Below are 21,815 nucleotides of genomic sequence, written 5' to 3' on the forward strand. Positions count from 1 at the left end.
CAGGACCCCGCATTGGGAATGTGGAGTCTTAGCCTCTGGACCATCAGGGAAGTCCCCATAGTCCACCAATTCTTGTTCTCCTACCTTTTTTTTTTAAAGAGCTTTAACTGCTCTATTGAAGTACCACACAAGTCACTTGTTTGCAGTCTCCAGTTCAATGTTTTCATAAGTTTATCCAGTTGCGCCACCATCACCTCAGGCAAGTAGACCTAGAGATGGGCACACCACTAGATGTTCCAAGAACTGAGAAAAGGGAGAAGTCACAGCAAAGCTGGGAGAGCACCGGACAGGAGCAGAGAGGAGCCTAAAATGGGACCAGGTGTTTGGTGCACAAATGGATTTGGATTTGAAAATCAGTTCTGCCACTTGTAGGCTGTGTGATCCAGGTCTAGGTGTTTAATCACTCTGAGCCTTAGTTATCGAGGCCATACAAAGGGTGTGATGACCTCTGCCTTTCCAGGTTGTTATGAGCATCAGAAATATGTTTATAAAGTGTCTGGTACTCTTGGTCAGTGTTAGCCGTTACTGCAGTTCTTATGAATAGAGCTGAGCTCTGAAAAGCTGGGTGCCATCCTAGGTGATGAGCTTAATTTGCTGTAAATTTTCAAACCCATCAAGGAAGAGGATGGAGGGAGGAAGCCAGCACGAGCTTTGAGAGTGAGAGTTCAGCCCCCTCCACCAGTTCTGGCTGCCAGCCGCCTCAGAGAGGGGTGGGAACAGCCCGCCGGCCACCCTGCTCTCTTCCCAGGACGGGTTTTCACCCAGCGTTAATTAGCGATCATGCCTGTGTGTAAGGGCTGGGGGCTTGAGCTGTGGAAAGAAAGCGCCCCAGAGAAAGGCTGGCTTTAAAAGGCTCCAAAAGGCTAGGGCAGTGAGGCTCCACCGAGATACAAGCCGTGCATTTGTGTTGCAAATTTCCAGTGTGTTGGAGCCAGCCATTCAAAGAGGGTGATGCTGGAGGCCGGGGCGTTGGGGTGGAGGACAGAGGAAGTCGACAAAGGGGGGCCTGTCCGAGGGCATCAGACCCTGCTTTGTAAAAGCTGCTTTCACCTCCCTGGATGATGGCAGGGTTCCCAGCCCGAGGTGACTGTGCAGGCATGGAAGGCCTGGACCCCAGACTCCCAGATTCCCATGACACCCCTGCCCCCACCCCCATCCTCCTCTCTGTGCCTGTTTTTATGGAGTCAACCTTGGCAGATGTCACAGGAGTGCTGCTGAGTGCCATGTCAAGGGGTTCAGGGTTAGCCTTGTCGGGTGGGCTCAGGCAAAGTCACGTGACCTCCCTGAGCCTCAGATTCCTCTTCTGTGAAATGGGGCCAATGGGGTCCTTTCTCCTACTTCATGTCCTACCTAAGCAGAAGGGCCTGTGACTGAAGGGTGATCCAATCACTATTAGACGTTCATCTCTTTCTGGAAAACTCTGCATTTGGGAAGGTCATTAGAAGAGCTCTTTATAAGACGTGACGTTGATTATATTTAGCAAATCAGTTAAGCGACTGTTGCTCAGAAATGTTACTGCCGTTAGTATTTTATTTTAAAAGAATAACTTTGTTTTTTGGCTGTGCTGGGACTTGGCTGCCATGCAGGCTTTTCTCTAGCGGCAGTGCACAGACTACTTGCTCTCTAGTTGCGGTGTGCGGGTTTCTCGCTACGGTGGCTTCTCTTGTCGGGGGCACGTGCTCTAGGGTGAGCGGGCTTCAGCAGTTGATGCTCCCGGGCTCTAGAGCACAGCCTCGGTAGTTGTGGTGCATGGGCTTCGTTGCTTGATGGCACGTAGGATCTTCCTGGATCAGGGATCGAACCAGAGTCTCCTGTATCTGGCAGGTGGATTCTTTACCACTGAGCCGCCAAGGAAGCCCTCCACGCTTACTTTAACCAGTCACCTTGCTTGCAATCTTTGGGCCAGGTCCAGGTCAGTCATTATGGCTGTGAATCATTGCATCTTGGCTGGTAGACCCAAGGCAGCAGGAAGGCTGTTCCCAGCGGACCCTTTAGGCAAGCTTCCCGTGGTGAAGATCTATCCGACCACCCTTCAAAACATACTTTGGATCCCTTCTCTCCACGAAGCTTTCCCTACTTGTCTTGCCTTGTGAGTCACAAATTTTATATGTGGAAAAGTATCTTTCCTGAGACCCTTGGGGTGTCTGGGACAAGATGTGATTCATATCTGAGCCCCTCAAAGCATTTAATTTCCTCTAGTTTTATTGAGATATAATTGAGATATAGAGCTTTCTGACGGAGAAGGCGATGGCACCCCACTCCAGTACTCTTGCCTGGAAAATCCCAGGGACAGAGGAGCCTGGTCGGCTGCAGTCCATGGGGTCGTGAAGAGTCAGACACGACCCCAAAAGTGACTTCCCTTTCACTTTTCACTTTCATGCATTGGAGAAGGAAATGGCAACCCACTCCAGTGTTCTTGCCTGGAGAATCTCAGGGACGGTGGAGCCTGGTGGGCTGCCGTCTATGGGGTCACACAGAGTCGGACATGACTGAAGTGACTTAGCAGCAGCAGCAGAGCTTTCTGATCAGGTCCCTAAACCAGTGGCATGGGCGACCTGTTAGAAATGCAGAATCTTGGGCTCCACCCCAGACGACTGAATCAAAAACCAAATCCTGTTTGTTCCAGGATTCTAAAGGCTTCCCACACCTAAGATGGTCTCTGAACGTCCTGTGGTTTTCCCACCAGGAGGAGGGCTGTGATGGCAGGTAGCCAGGAGATGGCGCTGTTCCCTAGTCATTGACCATGTCGAGCTCTGGGAAGAAAGCCAGAGGTCCCACAGCAAGGGCTTTGTTCCTTATGAAATCCGGGGAGCACCGAGGGTCCAGGTCAATTACTTCCATCAGGCCATGCCCTCCTCAGCCCCTTGCGCCGCCCACCCCCTCATCTTTCTACCCAGGTCCTGCCCTGGGTTCTCAGCTATGTTTCCAGTTAGGAGTGGCTGTGTGATCCCCAACTCAGCCCCTGTCCCAGGGTCTCCAGGAAGAAGCACAAAGGAGAAAACAGCACTTGTAGCCTCCCTCCGGCCTGGCTCACCAGCAAGAACTTGGCCGGTGAGGATGAGGACATCTCTTGGGAGGCCCCTTCTCCCTGGGAGTCAGAGTTGTTGCATCTTAGTGACAACAGGACCTGCAGACCCAGAGAGAGGAAGTTCCCAGTAATTCAGCGTCTACAGAAAAAACCCAAGGCCCGCCTGGGACTCCAGTTTCCAGTTCCCCATTTGATGTGGGAGACCTGTACCAGGGACCGGATTGCGGCTTCACTTCCGTCTATGGTCAGAGTGCAGTTCAGGGAGCTGCTTTAGCCATGGATGGGCAAACCTGGCCAGAGAGCCCTGACTCCAGACCGGAAGCCGAGCTGCTGGGGTTTCCTTGTGGGGCCAAAGCTCCCAGTCTGGCCGCATCCTCCTGGCCTTTCCTGGCTCTGCATATTTGGTCCCTGAACACATAGGCCGCAGAGCAGAACAATCAGCTTCCACGCTCGGCCCCATTTTATTTTATTTTAATTGGAGGCTAATTACTTCGCAATATTGTGGTGGTTTTTGCCATACAGTGACATGAATCAGCCATAGGGGTACATGTGTTCCCCACTTGGAACCCCCCTCCCACTTCTCTCCCCATCCCATCCCTCTGGGTCATCCCAGTGCACCAGCCCTGAGCACCCTGCCTCATGCATCGAACCTGGACTGGGGATCTATTTCACATATGATAATATACATGTTTCAATGCTATTCTCTCAAATCATACCACCCTTGCCTTCTCCCACAGAGTCCAAAAGTCTGTTCTTTACATCTGTGTCTCTTTTGTTGTCTTGCATATAGGGTTATCATTACCATCTTTCTAAATTCCATATATATGCGTTGATATACTGTATTGGTGTTTTTCTTTCTGACTTTACTTCGCTCTGTATAATAGGCTCCAGTTTCATCCACCTCATTAGAACTGATTCAAATGCATTCTTTTTTAATAGCTGAGTGAGTTGACTCATTGGAAAAGACTTTGATGCTGGGAGGGATTGGGGGCAGGAGGAGAAGGGGACAACAGAGGATGAGATGGCTGGATGGCATCACTGACTCGATGGACGTGAATCTGAGTGAACTCCGGGAGTTGGTGATGGACAGGGAGTCCTGGCGTGCTGCAATTCATGGGGTCGCAAAGAGTCGGACACAACTGAGCGACTGAACTGAACTGAACTGAACTTAATATTCCATTGTGTTTACGTATCACAGCTTTCTTATCCATTTGTCTGCCGATGGACATCTAGGTTGCTTCCATGTCCTGGCTATTGTAAACAGTGCTGCGATGAACATTGGGGTACACATGTCTCTTTCAATTCTGGTTTCCTTGGTGTGTATGCCTAGCAGTGGGATTGCTGGGGCATATGGCAGTCCTATTTCCAGTTTTTTAAGGAATCTCCGCTGTTCTCCATAGAGGCTGTACTAGTTTGCATTCCCACCATTGGCCCCATTCTTAAAGCTAGAATTCTCCTCTAACTGGGGAATCTATTCCTAATAGATGGCTGAGACCTGGCTTCTTGACTCCAGTCACTCTAGCCCCTGAGTCAGCCCCACCCACCACCACCTAATCATTTACTGGAATCTAGCTGCCCTGGTTACAGCAGTGTAGCAATAACATCTCTCTCTCTTTTTTAAAAAATTATTTTTTATTTGGCTGCACTGGGTGTTAGTTGCTGCATGTGGGATCTAGTTCCCCAACCAGGGATCGAACCCGGGCCCCTGCACTGCGAGCGTGATGCCTACTGTGTGCTACTCGTGTAATGAACATGATCTCGTTCAATAACCTTAAAGGGCAGGAGCACAAAGTGACCTCATTTTATGGTGGAAGAAACTTGAGTATTGGAGTCATTGGGTAACTGTCCGGTCTCACACGGACTGTAAATGGAGAAGCCAGGGCTAGGAGTGGCACCCGTCTGCCACCAGACATGCCTCACTGCCCTCTACCCCAATCTCAGCATCATTTTTTTTTTTTTTTTGGTTGTGCCACAGTGCTTGTGGGATCTTAGTTCCCTGACCAGGGATCAAATTCAGGCTCTCGGCAGTGACAGTGTGGAGTTCTAATCACTGGATCGCCAGGGAATTCCCTCAGCCTCAGCACCTGAAGGCTGATTTCTGCCTGCTCCTCACAACAGATATCAGGTTTCCCTTTGAGTAGTATCAGTAGGCTCTCTGTGGACCCTGTGAGGTGGAATGATAAATGCGATTAAGTGAGGATTTCCCAAGGCTGATGCCAGGAAAGTTGTGATGGAAGATGGCCATGCACTCACCATTGTGACAGTGACATTTCTAATTAACATCAGAACTTTGGTCTGCCAATTTCAACCAGGGAACCTGGAACCAAAAGTCCTGGGTTCACATTGGACCCGATTTACACATCCCGTCAGGTTAGAGACGGTCTCAGGCACACCCAGGCGCTTCAGAATACTAATCAACGATGAAAATTCATCATTAGTTTATTTGCATATTTCATCATTCATTTCAGGCTCTCATCTATCCTTTGATAATTCATCCATCAGACATCAATGTAATAGAACCTGCCGGGAGCTATGCATTATGTTTACGATCCAGGAGCCAAGAAGTAGTAAGATGCAATTCAAATTAATTAATATTTATCAAGTGCCTGCCGGGTGCTGTTCACTGTGTTGGGGGCTCTGGGCGTTCTGTGAAGTGACTTTGGCAGAGACTTCCTTCTAGCTGGGAAGGCAGGCAAACGGATCATTACATACCCTGTGACACACGCAGTCTGCAACAGAGGTGTGTGCCTAGTGCTATAGGAGAGAATTGGATCCAACTGGAGTTTCGGCTTCAGCATCAGTCCTTCTAATGAATATTCAGAGTTGATTTCCTTTAGGATTGACTGGTTTGATCTCCTTGCTGTCCAAGGGACTCTTAAGAGTCTTCTCCAACACCACAGTTTGAAGGCATCACTTCTTCGGCGCTCAGCCTTTTTTTTTATTGTCCATCTCTCACATCCGTACACGACTACTGAGAAGATGACATTTAGGCTAGGCCTTGAAGAAAGGGGAAACGTTAATATAGCATGAACAGAGGCCTGGAGGCATGATCCAGGCAAGCAGTTTGGTGGGACTAGAGTGAGGGTCCTCAGCGTTTATGTGCATCAGGCCTGGACCCCTCCAGATTCAGCTGTCTGGGGTAGGACCCAGGGTTCTGCATTTCCCACCAAGGCCCCAGGTGATTCTGATGCTGGTGTGAGAGATGGCAGTCCGAGATGCCCAGGCCGAGGGCTTCCTTGGCAGCATACGCAGAGGATGACTCTGGAACAATATGTGCACAGGCCAGGCTGTGCAGGGTGTCAAATACTGAGCTCAGGAATTTGGAACTTTTCTCTTCTCAGCAGAGAGAGCCTCTGGGAGGCCTTCCAGTCCAAGAGTGCTGGTTTTGGATGGAAAGTTGTGCCAGCAGCCTGGAGCAGGGACTAGAAAGCAGAGGGGTCCCAGGGAAGGAGCCCAGGCGGGAGGCTTTTACAGCTGGCCAGGCCTGTGGGTCTGAGCAGAGGAGGGGGTGGGAGCCCCTGAGGTGGATTTGAGGGCGCTCTGGAAAATGGGAGTTTGGGGCTGAGGCAGACAGGATGGAGCAGGGAGGAGAGAAGGGGGAGGGGGAAGCAGGGAGGGATGGGGAGCCTAGAGGGTGTTCAGATGCTTTGCGGGGGTAGACCAAGAGGAGGAGCAATGAGTTCCAATTTACATGTGTTGGGATTTTCAGACTCATGGCACCTCCACGAGGAGGTGGAGAACAGGCACTCAGATCCATCCTGGACCTCGATCTGGGCAGGGTGAGGCTGGTGGGAAGGTTGGGTGTGAGGGTGGGGAGGGGAAACGGCAGCGGGTGGGGGGTGGGATGGAGAGCCAGCACAGAGAAGGCGGTAGGATGAGCCTCTGAAGAGGCAGGGCTTCCCTGGTGGCTCAGCTGGTAAAGAATCCGCCTGCAGTGCAGGAAACCCCAGTTCCATTCCTGGGCTGGGAAGATCCCCTGGAGAAGGGGAGGGCTATCCGCTCCAGTACTTGGGCTTCCCTGGTGGCTCAGCTGGTAAAGAATCCGCCTGCAGTGCGGGAGACCTGGGTTCGATCCCTGGGTTGGAAAGATCCCCTGGAGAAGGGAAAGGCTATCTGCTCCAGTATTCTAGCCTGGAGAATTCCATGGACTGTATAGTCTATGGGGTCGAAAAGAGTCGGACACGACTGAGCGAATTTCACTGAAGAGCCAAGGGGCTCGGGTGGGATCCTGGAGAAAAAGACACACTTTCAGGGCTGGTGGAGGCAGATTTAGAAAAAGTGGAGGAAAAGAACAAATAAGAAAAATAGGCTGTTGGTTGATTGTTGATGTATTATCTCCACTCTGCAGATGGGGAAGTGGGAACTAAGACACTTAAATGGCTTGTCCTCGGTCCCTCTGCTCATGAGGGTGGAGCTGGGATTTTGAATCTAAGCCTCTTTGGCTCCAGCATCTATAGGCTCTCTTCTGGGCTGCAACCCCAGGAGGCAAATCCCACCCCCAGATAGAGAATACAGAGATTCATAGATTGGGGGAGGGGAAGAGGCTGCAAAAGAAACTAGAGAAAGTCAGTGGAGAGCTTTGTATGAAGGGAGCGGGTTTTTCTTTACCTCTCCCCCATAAGAATATTCTGAAGCAAATCCCAGACTTCATATCACATCATCCATAAATATTTCAGTCTATATCTCACTATGATAAGGACTCTTTCTTTAACATCGTCACAATACCGTTATCACACTTAAAGAAAAATCTAACTGTAATTCCTATTAACTGAACCTATTGAGGGCAATTTGACAAGACCTCAGAATATGCTTATCTTTAGCCGGTATTGTCACAGAACCATGATAAGGAATTTAAATTTTCCCAAGATAATTACAGTGAAGGCCGAACAGGGGATTGGAAATGCAGAAGATTTGAGACGCTCTGGGGGCCCTGGAATGGAAATGTTATAAAAGGGGGAAAAAAAAAAAAAAGGTCTGGAAAGGTTTGCAGAGTACAAAAGAAAAGAATCTTCTTCCCAACTTCCCTTTTCCTCACACAAGGACCTTTAGTCATAAATGTGAAATGGGAACCAGGTCTAAAGTGAAACGAAACAGATAAAAATAACACAATGAGTAGCTGCTAAACGTAACAAGACAGATTCATGGGGCTGATTTCCCACTAAGGCTCTCCAGACCACTCACTTCGTAGATAAGGAACTGTCTTGCAGCTGCCCTGAGGACATTCGCTTTCTGGGAGGTCCTGCGTATTATTTATTACTTGGAGCATCAGCTGGACACGACCCTTCCACTGGGCTTCAGGAAACCTGGTTTCTAGGTCCAGCTCCTCTACAAACTTGCTCTGTGATCTTGGCCAAGTTACTTCCTCTCTCTGAGCTGATCTGCAACATGAGGGTGTTAGACCCCAAGAAGTTCCCTTTTAAGCTTTTAATTCTGTGATTCAGTGGATACCTAATGAAATGGCACTCATGCCCTGGAGTTTACAAAGCGTTGCCGGGGTATGGTATGAGGTTACTGTGTCTGCAAAACGTGTGGCTAACCTAGATGAAGGATGCCATGCTTTTATCAGGCAGGTTCGTGCTCCAAAATCACCTGTGGTTGCTCTCGATTGAGCCCCCGGAAGAGATCTGAAAGGTGGCTCCACGTGAGCTCTTGGGAAAACCAGCAGTGGATGGAGACCAGATGGAAACTGCACGGAGCCATCCGCAGATGGAACTGGTTGCCTGAGGCCCAGGAAGCAAATTGTAGAAATAAGTTTAAATGACAGCCCGATGATTTTGGTATGGCAGGTAAAAGGGTTGATGGATGGCAACCAGGGATTGGAGGCTGAGAGGGAGCTACAGGGAAGGGGCCAGTGGGAAGCTGTCAGATCACGTTGCCATATGCTGCTAGGATTCTGGGCCTCGGCCTGGGGAGCTGCGTTTGAGCAGAATCTTAGGACCTGGGTTCGGTGGGGAGCCAGAGGAAGATACGTGAGAACATGAGCTGGAAAGGGCAGAAAGGTAGGGGAGAAACAAAACAGACCCTGTCTGGGGCCAGAAGAGCAGCCCTGTCCAGAACCCTGACACCCCCCCACTCCCTGCTATCGCCCTGCCGAAGAGAAGATGCGCAGAGCTCAGCTCCAGCTGCCCTGTTTCTTTTCTTCAATTCCTCTAATGAGCTCTGCTCTTTCCTACAAAGAGCTCTTGCCAGAGCTGTGTCCTCTGCCTGGAAGGTGTCAACTTCCACGTAGACCTCAGCTCAAACCTGCCACCTCCAGGAAGCCCTCCTTGATCTCCCTAGCTAAGACAAACCACTTCGTCTTTAGGTCCTCACCACTGTTACATACTTAAAAAAAAAAAAAAGCACTCTTCGCTGTTTATAATGTCATGTATTTATGTGATCCTTTTTTATTTTTTGAATATTTATTCATTTACTCATAATGAAATTATGGTCTAAATATCTCCAATATATAGGAAATCAGAGGATACATTTATACAAAGTCAGCCTTTCAAGTATTCAAAGGTGCAAAAATGATAGTTTAGTATCTCAAATTACTGGTTTAGCAGAGCAGCTCTCTCACTTCCACACATCAATATTTGATGTAAAAATGTTCTTTTGGCAAAACCTGTAATGCTAAGAGAAAGGACAAGGTGCAATTTCATAATATGAGCCTTTTTTAAAATCCAAATTTTGAAGTATCTTCAAGCTTTCAGAAAAATTCTAGGAATAATGTCAATACAAAGAACTCCTTCCCATACAGTATGCCTCCATTCAACAATTGTCAGTATTTTCTCTCATTTGCTTTATCATTTTCTCTCTCTGTTTCTCTCTGAGTATGTACATATATATATATATATAGTAGATTACATAGGTAATATATACAATCATAAATGTATAGATAATATATGATATATGATTATTTTTCTGAACTTCTTGAGATAAGTTGCAGATATCTTGCCCCTACCCTGAAATACTTACGCATTATTTCCTGAGAACAAGATCATTCACTTACAAAACCACAGCACAATTAAACTGTCTGATTCTTTGAATAATGTCTGTCTTCTTTTACTTAAATGTAGGCTCCAGAATGGCTGGGGCCACTCTTGCCCACTGCCCACGTTTGCATCACCCATCATAGCATCTGGCACACCTCTGGTGCTCTACAGATATTTGTTGAAAGTACAAGAAATCCTGAATTTGGAGGGACCTGTCACTAAAACTGCATTCTGCCCCAGCCGGGAGCTTTCTTACTCGGGAGGCTGTGTGCACTAAATGGGGCTGGGTGTTTGGACTTGTCTGCCTGCTTCCATTTCTGTGGGGCATCAGAATCCCACTGTGGGAAATTACAGCGCCTGAAGATTTGGCTTCTGTCAGTTTCAAATTCTCTCCCACCAGCCCTGGCCCTAGCTCAGTCACAGTCTTGACTGGCAGCCCCCTTTCCTCTGGCCCCATGACACCTGTTGGCATCACACCCGGTTAATTGGCCCCACGAGAGAGTTCTGGCAAGGCAGCTGGTATGCCGGCCAATCTTCCCAGGCAATTGCTTGTATGAGGCATTGGCCTTGGCGTTGGAAACTGCCCTCGAAGGCCTTGGCCCACCAGGTGTTTTGGGCTACCTTACAACCCACGCTGGGTGTTGTAGTTCCTTAGTTAACAGAGGAGCTGATGGAGGGGATGGACATGCTCTACCCTGAAAAACTGAAGCATTATTTCCTGTTTCAGGGCGAGTGGGAGGTGGAGCCCAGAGCTCATGGAATCCTGAGTACAAGAGGCCTTTTGAGATGGTTAGGATGGTGGTCTCCAAGCCTCAGTTTCTGTACCTCCTGGGAACTTGTTAGAAACGCTCCACCCCATACCTATTGAATCTGAATCTCTTGGGATGGGTACAGCAATCTGTGTGTGTGTGTGTTTTAAATTATTTGGTTTCAGTTCAGTTCAGTCGCTCAGTCGTATCCAACTCTTTGCAACCCCGTGAACTGCAGCACACCAGGCCTCCCTGTCCATCACCAGCTCCCGGAGTTCATTCAAACTCAAGCCCATCAAGTCGGTGATGCCATCCAGCCATCTCATCCTCTGTCGTCCCCTTCTCCTCCTGCCCCCAATCCCTCCCAGCATCAGAGTCTTTTCCAATAAGTCAACTCTTCGCATGAGGTGGCAAAGGACTGGAGTTTCAGCTTCAGCATCATTCCTTCCAAAGAACACCCGGGACTGATCTCCTTAAATCATTATTATCTTTTAATTAAAAACAATTTTTTTTCGGCTGCACTAGGTCTTCGTTGTGGTTCGCGGCTCCCTTGTAGCGGCACATGGGCTCTAGAGTGTGCAGGTTCCATAGTCGCGGCTCTCGGGTTCTTTAGCTGTGGTGCGCAGGCTCAGTTGCCCTGTGGCATCCGGGATCCCAGTTTCCCGACCAGGGATCGAACCCGTGTCCCCTGTATTGGAAGACAGATTCCCAACCACTGGACCATCAGGGAAGCCCCACAATCTGTGTTTTCGATCCCTGGGTTGGAAAGATCCCCTGGAGGAGGGCATGGCAACCCATTCCAGTATTCTTGCCTGGAGAATCCCCACGGACAGAGGAGTCTGCTGGGCTACAGTCCACGCGGTCTCAAAGAGTCGAACACGACCAAGTGATTAAGCACAGCACAGCACACCAGGTGATTTGGCTACATGCTCAGGTTTGTGACCCTCTGCTCTAGGCTGACCCCACCAGTTTTCAAGGGAGGACCTCAATCTTCAGGAAGGTCACCTTGACGTCTCCTCTCATGCGGGCATCTTCTCTGCTCATTGCAGCATATCTGCAGCTTGCTGGTGGGTTTTTTTTTTTTATAATGTTTTCAGAATCATAAATAAGCTTATCACAGGCTATTACATTACCATGGCAACCTGGCAGCTGGTTAGAAAGAAGCAGGTAGCACAGCTGCCTTGGGGTCTCAGTGGCACTAAAGTAATTGTGGATTTTTTTCTCTGCCAGTCTCTGCCTGGCCTCTTTGTTTTTCTCCTCTTTTCCTCCTCCTTTCTTCTCTGTTTGGCCCTTATTCCTCTCTCATCTCATTAGAAGCAACATGTGTTCTAATTGTTTTAGATTTTCCAAGGGCTGCCAAATCTAACCTCTCCTTTGAAACTAATAATACCACCATGAAATGGGCCGACATGAGCAGGGCTATTTTACTGCTTTTTTATACCCATCAAAATGCTGTATTAAAATGTTCTTGAAGTGATTAATTTATATTTTGATAAGGTATCTGCATAGAGTGCAAAATTCAAAAGGTACAAAATGGCACACACTAAGAGTAAGTCGTGGACTTCCCCGGTGGCCCAGCGGCTAAAAATCTGCCCGCTAATGCAGGGGACATGGGTTTGATCCCTGATCCAGGAAGATTCCACATGAGGTGGGAGCAACTAAGCCCGTGCCCTGTGATTAGCGAGCCTACATGTCCTAGAGCCCTTGCTCTGCAACAAGAGAAGCCACCACGATGAGAAGCCCGCTCGCTGCAACTAGAGAAGGCCTGTGAGCGTCAACAAAGACCCAGTGCAGCCAAACACATCAAGTAATTTTTTAAAAAGAGTATGTCACCCCATGACTCACCAGGATCCAGATCTCAGTGATCCTTCTCTAGCGTTTGGAGTTGCCTCGTACTTTTTAATAATAATAAACTGCATATTCCATGGCTGTAGATGTCCCATCACTTATTTAAGTGTCCCCTGTTGATAGCTATTTGGGTTCCTTCCAGTCTTTTGGTATTTTCATCCCCATTTTAAAGCCTGGGAAACTCCATGATTCAGAGAAGGAAGTGTGGTCTGTGGAAACTCCCAAAGCAGTCGTGTGCATCTGCAGGCATTGCTTAGCTACTGAATCTAAGAAAAAAGGAAGAGTTGACTGACTCCTGAATTGCAGACAAGAAAGAGCTACCCAGAGACCTGATTTCTTTTCTTGCCCTGCGAGTGTCTTACCTAGTTCAATTAAATTCTGCTAACATTGCCTGATGCCTGATCTGTAATTAAATAATTGTTTGTGAAAGGGTTTCATATCTGTCTTCCCCGCTAGGTGATAATCTTTATTAGGGCAGGACTGTGTTTTCTTCCCTACTGCATCTCTAGCAAGTATTATACTCCTAGCAAACACTGGGTGTATGCTCAACAAATAGTTGTTGAATGAATGAATGAATGGACCAGGATTCTGTGTGGTTAAGACAAAGGGCTTGGAGGCCTGGGCTTGAATCCTGACTCTAACACTTATTAACTATATAATTGAAGACCCATCACTCAGCATCTCTGTGCCTCAGTGTCCTTAGCTGTGAAATGGGAACACACTCTCCTGGTTGTTGGGGGGATCAAGTGAGTGACTGCAGATCAAGTATCCAACTCAAGGTCTGCAGAAAGTGAAGCTCAGCCATTTCTCTCAGCTTCTTCCAGGGTCATGTACTGCAGGGAAATTCTGGTGGGGGAAACAAAAAAAATCTTCTAAGACAAAGTAATTTGAGCTGGGCCCTGGGGAGGAGTTAAGATTCCGGTTTGTGTGGCTTGGGCCAGATCTCTTTACTGAGTTCTTCCAACTACAAAATGGAGATGATACACCTAGCTTCTGGCTTCCTCTGGGGAGACAGTCCTACTTAAAGCCCTCGAGAAGGAAGATAGCGCACAATTAAAAGGCACCATCTTATTCAGCTGGAAAAGTGCCTTCACAGAGCAAGTGAACTGATCTCCACCAAATATGACTCTGCCCTTGTTGTGCATAATTGAATAGTTAGTGTGGATTTAACCTAGGGAGCCACCTATGCTGTTTGGTTAGAGTCAAGTTTTTCTTTTTAAAAAAATTTTAAAAAAAATTTGTATTGAGGTATAGCTGATTAACAAACAGTGTTGTGATAGTTTTAGGTGAGCATTGAAAGGACATTCATATACATGTATCCATTCTCCCCCAAGGGCTTCCCAGGTGGTGTTAGTGGTAAAGAATCTGCCTGCCAATGCAGGAGACACCAGAGACATGGGTTTGATCCCTGGGTCAGGAAGATCCCTTGGAGGAGGAAATGACAACCTGTTCCAGCATTCTTGCCAGGAAAAACTCCAGGAACAGAGGAGCTTGGGGGCCTACATACAGTCCATGGGGCTGCAAATAGATATGATGGAGCAACTAAACATACATTCTCCCCCAAATTCTGGTCCCATCCAGGCTGCTGCATAACATTGAGCAGAGTTCCGTGTGCTATACAGTAGGTCCTTGTTAGTTATCCATTTTAAATATAACAGTGTGTACATGTCCATCCCAAACTCCCTAACTATCCCTTCCCCTCATTCTTCCCCATGGCAGCCATAATCTCCTTCATGAAGTCTGCGAGTCTGTTTCTGTTTTGTAATTAAGTTCATTTGTATCATTTCTTTTTATATTCCACACATAAGGGACGTCATATGATATTTCTCCTTCTCTGTCTGACTTACTTCATTCAGTATGACTCTCTCTAGGTCCTTGCATCTTCCCACAAATGGCATTATTTTATTCTTTTTTAATGCCTGAATAATATTCCATTGCATATATGTACCAACGTATTGTTTATCCATTTCTCTGCTGATGGACATCTGGGTTGCTTTCACGTCTTGACTATTGTAAACAGTGCTGCAATGAACACTGGGGTGCATGTATCTTTGGGGATCATGTTTTTCTCCAGATATATGCCCAGGAGTGGGACTGCAAGGTCATATGGTAGCTCCAGTTTTAGTTTTTTAAGGAACCTCCATTCTGTTCTCCATAGTGGCTGTACCAATCTACATTCCTACCCAACAGTGTGGAGGGTTCCCATATGCTCCCCAGCATTTATTGTTTGTGGGCTTTTTGATGATAGCCATCCTGGCTAGTGTGAGGTGATATCTTATTGTAGCTTTGATTTGCATTTCTCTGATAATTAGTGATGCAGAACATCTTTTCATGTGCCTAATTTAATGCAGCACTTCATAAAGGTGGAGGTAATTAGCACCATCCAGATGCTGGATTCCTGTGAAGTTTTTGCTGCTTCCATGGCTGAAGGATTTTTAAGGAGATGAAGCTCTGGATTCTTTCCAGAACTTCAGTACTCTGGAAGTATGAGCCCTGACCTGGCCTTTGCTTCAGCTATAACCTCCCCCTGGAGATTGAATGTCACCTACTCTAGGATGCCCTCCATGATCAATGAAAGCAAAGTCTGATGCTTCTTCTGGGTTTTTATGCCATTCTGCACACACCTCTTTTGTAGAAACTCAAAATATCCTATTGTGTTAGTTTGTGTCTATGTCTGTCTCTCTCACCAGAGCCTAAGATCTTATTCCCAGTGTTTCCCTGACATCCAGTTGGCTCTCAGTGAATGTCTGCTGGATAAAACTTTTCAGGTTTCAAAACTGTGGGGAACCTGGGGTCTCAAGAACAAGTTATAGCCTTTGGATTTTCCTGGGAAGGGCAAACCCTCTGTGGTGTTGATGTGTACTCTACCCTCTGATGGAAGTTCTGTGTGAATACTTACTGAGCCCATGGGTGAACCTCTCCTCCTCTGAAGCAGACATGCTCCTGGAATATTCTAGAGCACAGTATTAGGGTCTGAGTTTACTGATGCTGAAGCTGGAGCTCCAATACTTTGGCCACCTGATGCGAGGAGCTGGCCTTGATGACCAGTAATCATCATTGGAACAGACCTTGATGCTGGGAAAGATTGAAAACAAAAGAAGGCAGCAGAGGGTGAGATGGTTAGAAAACATCACTGACTCAATGGACATGATTCTGAGCAAGCTCTGGGAGATAGTGAAGGACAGGGAAGCCTGGTGTGCTGCAGTCCATGGGGCTGCAGAGAGTTGGACACTATTTAGTGCCTGGATAACAACAGCAAACCATGGGTTTATAATTCTTTAATGAATTAATTTATTTTTGGCTGTGCTGGGTCTTGATTGATGTGTGTGGGTCTTCTTTAGTTGCCATGATTGGGGTTTATTCTCTAGTTGTGATACATGAGCTTCTCAATACAGTGGCTTCCCTTTTGTGGAGCACAGGCTTAGCAGCTGTGGAGCATGGGCCCAGTTGGCCCACAGCGTATGGAATCTTCCTGGACTAGAGATCAAATCCATGTCCCCTGCACTGACAAGTGAGTCTTAACCACTAGACCACCAGGGAAGTCCACCATGGGTTTATAGACACTCAAGTGTGAAATCTAGCCTTTAGTTCAAGTTAACACCTTGTAGAAAGCAAGAGCACAGGCCATGAACTATCAAAGTTGGTTATCTGCTAGAAGGCTCCTAGAGGCCCAGAGAAAGAGTCCAGAATATGATGAGCCTCCACTACTGTTTAGGCTCTGCTGGCTCCAAGATGAATGTGTCCCTTGCCTTTCTGGCACATAAAGTATGTCCTCCCCATTTGGAGGAAAATACAGAAAATATGCCTCCTCACCAATGGATACATTCTGGATTCACCAGGATGCCACCACACTCAGCATTCCTTGTTTCTTGCTGGAGCCAAACCTAAGGGCAGAGAAGGAGTTAATGGAACACGGCAGGACTGAAGGTGCTCAGGCAGGAACCACCCAAGGCCAGGTGTGGCCAGGATCCACCTGCTCCAAACAAGGCCCTAGACTGGGGCCCTTCGAGCCGGCACTCCTGCGTTCAGGTTCAGAATCTGGAGTGGGGGCTTCCGACCGGTCGTGGTTAAATTCAGCATCTTTGCTCCAGCAGGGACTGAGGAGAGGGTGTGTCCATCCCATCTATCTGCCGTAGTGAGGGGGACCTGTCTCCTCCTACCTCTTGGGATTCCCACAAATGGGGATTCAGATTTGGGGCAGCCCAAGAGACAAATAGCAGTTTTCCCCTGACTCTGTGAACTCCACATTCTCTTCTAGTACTCTTCAGAAGAGCTCCACGTCCTGCTCACTCAACAAACATTCATTTAAACCTACACGTACCCCAGGCAGGGCGCTAGGTGCTGGGAGGTAGGAGTGAACAAAGGAGATAGAGTTTCTATCCTAGAGGGGGAGAGACTGATAAGAAACAAGCACAGAAGACAATTTGTGATAAATGCTATAAAGGAAATAGGCAGGAAGCTGTGATAGAAAGTAAAAGAGATCTGCTTAGAGAAGTTTTGTAATCTATTCCCCAAAATGTAGTGGCTTAAAATATCCACCCATGATTTTGTGGGTCAGGAATTTGGGAAAGGCTGGGCCGAGAGGTTCACCTCTGCTTCAAGTGGGATCAGTTGAGGTGTTTGGGGCTGAGGTGTCCCATTCCAAGATGGTTTCTTTTTTACTCACAACTTTGTAGTGAAAAATTTCAAATATACAAAAAAAAAAAAAAGTTGAAAGAATTGTACAGCACATGCTATGCCTACCACTTAGATTCTACACTTAACATTCTACAATCTTTGCTTTATCACACATCTGGGACACACATTGAGCCACCTTCCTCATGAAGCCCTCCTGGATGCCTCGTTCCCCGTTGATCCTTCCCTTCATCCTAGAGCATTCAAGCCTGGAATGCCCATCTGGCTTGAACAGCTTGGTTAGGTAGCTCGGTGGTTATGCACACCATCTCTGTGGGGCCTTGGGGAAGTTGCTTAACTTCTCTGGTCCTACTTTTCTTCACCTGTAGATGAGAATAATAATACCTGCCTTACAGGGAAGCTGCTGGGAGAATACTGATATATGTAAAGCGCTGGGCACCTGGTGAATTCTCAATATAGCAGCTATAATTAATCATTTCAAACTGGTTCACCCTGTCGTGTTCATCTAGTTTGGAAATGTTTCTCAGAGCAGACGCCATGCTTTTTGCAACTTTTTCTCTTTCATCGTGCAAGCAGTGTGCCTCGCAGAGATGTTATGGGTAAGAACGAGCATGCCGCAGAGTTCTCCACCGTGCTGTGGTGCTAATGAAGCCAGGCAGGGCGCAGAGATGAGTAAGACTTAGCTGGATCCCTCCAGAAGCTTCCAGAGAGTAAGGAAATAGCTGTGCTTGCAGCAGCCGTGCTGGGAATATTTCACATTCGGATACTGATACTAACAGGTTTCAAAGCACCTGCACATCTGTATTAGTTTGCTAGGGCTGCCATAATGCGGTACCACAAACTGGGTGGTTTCAACAAGAGATAATTATTTTCTCACAGTTGTGCCGGCTGCTGCTGCTGCTGCTAAGTTGTGTCAGTCGTGTCCAACTCTGTGCATCCCCATAGATGGCAGCCCAACAGGCTCCTCTGTCCCTGGGATTCTCCAGGCAAGAATACTGGAGTGGGATGCCATTTCCTTCTCCAATGCACGAAAGTGAAAAGTGAAAGTGAAGTCGCTCAGTCGTGTCCAACCCTCAGCGACCCCATGGACTGCAGCCTACCAGGCTCCTCTGTCCATGGGATTTTCCAGGCAAGAATATTGGACTGGGTTGCCACTGCCTTCTCCAGTTGTGCCAGCTAGGAATCAAAAATCAAGGATGAGGGCTGTGGGGAGGAATCCCCTCCATGTCTCTCCCATGGTTTCCAGTAGTTTTCTGGCAATCTTTGTCATTTCTAGGCTTGTAAAAGCATCACCCTGGTCTCTGCTTCCATCTTCACATGGCATTCTCCCTAAGTGTGCATGGTGTCCAAATGTCTCCCTTTAATAAAGATACCAGTCATATTGGGTTAGGGTCCATCCTAACAACCTCAGTTTAATTTGATTACCTCTGTGAAGACCATGTCTCTGCATAAGATCACATTCTGAAGTACTGGGGTTCATTCTCCACCAAATCATTTTTGGGGGACACAATTCAACATGTAAGACATCTCCGTCTCCTATGGCCCTCCTCATCCACACCCCACCATGAGCCCTTCCAGGACAAACACCAAGTCTTATCTTAAATATCTGTACATTACTTTCTCTCTCTTTTTCTTTTTTTTTTTTTGGCCATTCTGTGTAGCTTGTGGGATCTTAGTTCCTCTACCAGGGATCAGACCTGGGCTCTGAAAGTGCTAAGTCCTAACCACTGGATCACCAGGGAATTCCCCTAAATATTGTACCTTTCAGGCCTTAGCTCCTCCCCACTCTTTTATGCGCCAAGCCTTTTCAACAGCCTTTCCTCCTCCTACCATCCTTATGCCTCTTTTGCCTGGCAAATTCCTATCCATCCTTTGTTTCTTAGTTTAAATTTTACCTCCACAGAGAGACTTTTCCTGATCATCCTTTCTTGATTGCATTTCCCATGTTATTTATTCTCTCATAGTTTCCTCTTTCTTCCTTACACATCTCATGGTTAATAATATACATTTCTTTGCAATTGGTTAATGAAGGTGTCAGATAACCCTTAACCTCTAAATACAGTGAGGGTAGGGCCCAACCTACTCACTATTGCCTTCCTGAATCCATAGTGTATGATTCAGAGTAGAAACTATAGATATCTGTTGAATGAATGAAGAAACAACACATTGTTGGATCCTCCATATCATCTCACACAGTAAGGGTGATAATGGATATTGAATGAATTATAATCTTTTCTGTCTGTGTCCTCTAGGAGAAAGTGAACTCCTTGAGGGAAAGATCAGGTCTCATTCTTGTTTTTGAATCTCTGGCATCCCCCTCCTCCTCCTTGATCTTCTCTGTACTAGTTCTATAAGCTGAAAGCAAATTACCCTGGAATTTAGACTCTCAAAATCGTTTCTATGGGTCAGGAATTGAAGAGTGATTTTGCTGTTTTTAGCTCGAGGTCTCTCAATCATATTCAAGATTTTAGCCAGGGATGCAGTCATCTGAAGGCTCAGCTGGGGCTGGAGGATCCACTCCCAAGATGTCTCACACATATGGCTGGCAAGCTGGAGGTGGTTGTTGGTAAGAGACTCAGTTATCATTCATGCACGCCTCTCCCCTGGGCTGCTTGAGTATCCTCATAATATGGATCCCTCATGAATGATGAAGAGAGTGCAAAGAGGAAAGACAATATCTTTTATGTCTTAATCTTGGAACTCATACTCCATGATTTCCATTATATCCTATTAACTATATCTGTTAGCCCTATTCCGTGTGAGAAGGGGCTATACAAGGGCATGGATCCCATGATTCAAGAATCACTCAGGTCCAAAGTGGAGGCTGATTACCATGTCCAACTAGAGTTCCCTTCCTGCCTCATTATTTGCCCAACCCATACTCAGTCAGGAACTGTACTGCCATCCAAACACTTGTCACATTATATGATAGTGTGTTCAAATTGTAAGCTTTGTGAGGGCAGAGATTCCATCTGTCTAGTTCAACAACCGGCACAAGCCATAGAGTAGGTACTTGGTGAATGCTTTGAATGAATTTTAATAATTTGCTTCTGTCTGAATTATGAAACTGTGTTTGTTTGTCTCCTTTCTGCGTTGCAGGCTCCTAGCTCAGGGCCTCACATAGAATTAAGGCATCTATACAATGTAAATCAACTACAGTGAAGTATCACCTCACAATGGTCAGAAGGACCGTCATTAAAAAGTCTACAAATAACAAATGCTAGAGAGGATGTGGAGAAAAGGGAACTTTCCTATACTGTTGGTGGGAATGTAAATTTGCTGCAGTCACTATGGAGAAAAGTATGGAAATTCCTTAAAATAACTAGAGTTACCAAATGATCTAGCAATCCCACTCCTGGGCATATTTTCAAGAAAACTCTAATTCAAAAGGATACATGCACTCCAGTGTTCACAGCAGCACTACATAGCCAAGACACGGAAAACACCTGAATGTCCATCAATTGATGAATAGATAAAGAAGATGAGGTATGTACATACAATGGAATATTACTCAGTTATAAAAAGAAAAACATTGCCATTTGCAGCAATACGGATGGACCTAGAGATTGTTATACTAAGTGACGTAAGTCAGAGAAAGCCAAATACCATGTGTGGCTGTGCTTAGTTGCTCAGTTGTGTCTGACTCTCTGACCCCCATGAACTGTGGCCCACCAGGCTCCTCTGTCCATGGGGATTCTCCAGGCAAGTATACCAGAGTGGGTTGCCATGCCCTCCTCCAGGGGAATCTTCCCAACCCAGGGATTGAACCCAGGTCTCCAGCACTGCAGGCAGATACTTTACCATCTGAGCCACCAGGGGAGCCCAAATACCATATCACCTCCATGTGGAATCTTTTAAAAAAATGATACAAATGAACTTATTTGTAAAACAGAAGTAGACTCACAGACATAGAAATCAAATTATGGTTACCAAACAGGATGAGGGGAAGGGATAAATGAGGAGTCTGGGATTAACAGATACACTGTGTGTAAAATGGGCTTCTCTACCCACTCCAGTGTTCTTGCCTGGAGAATCCCAGGGACGGCGGAGCCTGGTGGGCTGTTGTCTGTGGGGTCGCACGGAGTCGGACACGACTGAAGCGACTTAGCAGCAGCAGCAGCAGCAGCAGAGGTTCAGTGCTAAAGAGTGCACCTGTCAAAGCAGGAGATGCAGAAAATGCAGGCTCGATCCCTGGGTTGGGAGGATCCCCTGGAGAAGAAAAGAGCAACCCACCCCAGTATTCTTGCCTGGGAAATCCCATGAACAGAGGAGCCTGGCAGGCTACAGTCCATGGGGTCGCAAAAGAATCAGACATGGCTAAGTGACTCAACAACAACAACAAACATATAAAATAGATAAACAATAAGGGCCTACTGTATAGCCCAGGGAATTATATTCAATATAACAACCTATAATGGAAAAGAATCTGAAAAAAAATATATTATATATAGCTGAATCACTTTGCTGTACACCTAAAACTTACACACCACTACAAACACACCTAAAACTTACAAACTAGTTTGTAAATCAAACTTCCAAAAAAAAAAAAATTAAGACGTCTATAAACGTGTATAAATGTTT

The sequence above is a fragment of the Ovis aries genome, chromosome 13, assembly GCF_016772045.2.
Source record: "Ovis aries strain OAR_USU_Benz2616 breed Rambouillet chromosome 13, ARS-UI_Ramb_v3.0, whole genome shotgun sequence".
Lineage (NCBI taxonomy): Eukaryota > Metazoa > Chordata > Mammalia > Artiodactyla > Bovidae > Ovis > Ovis aries.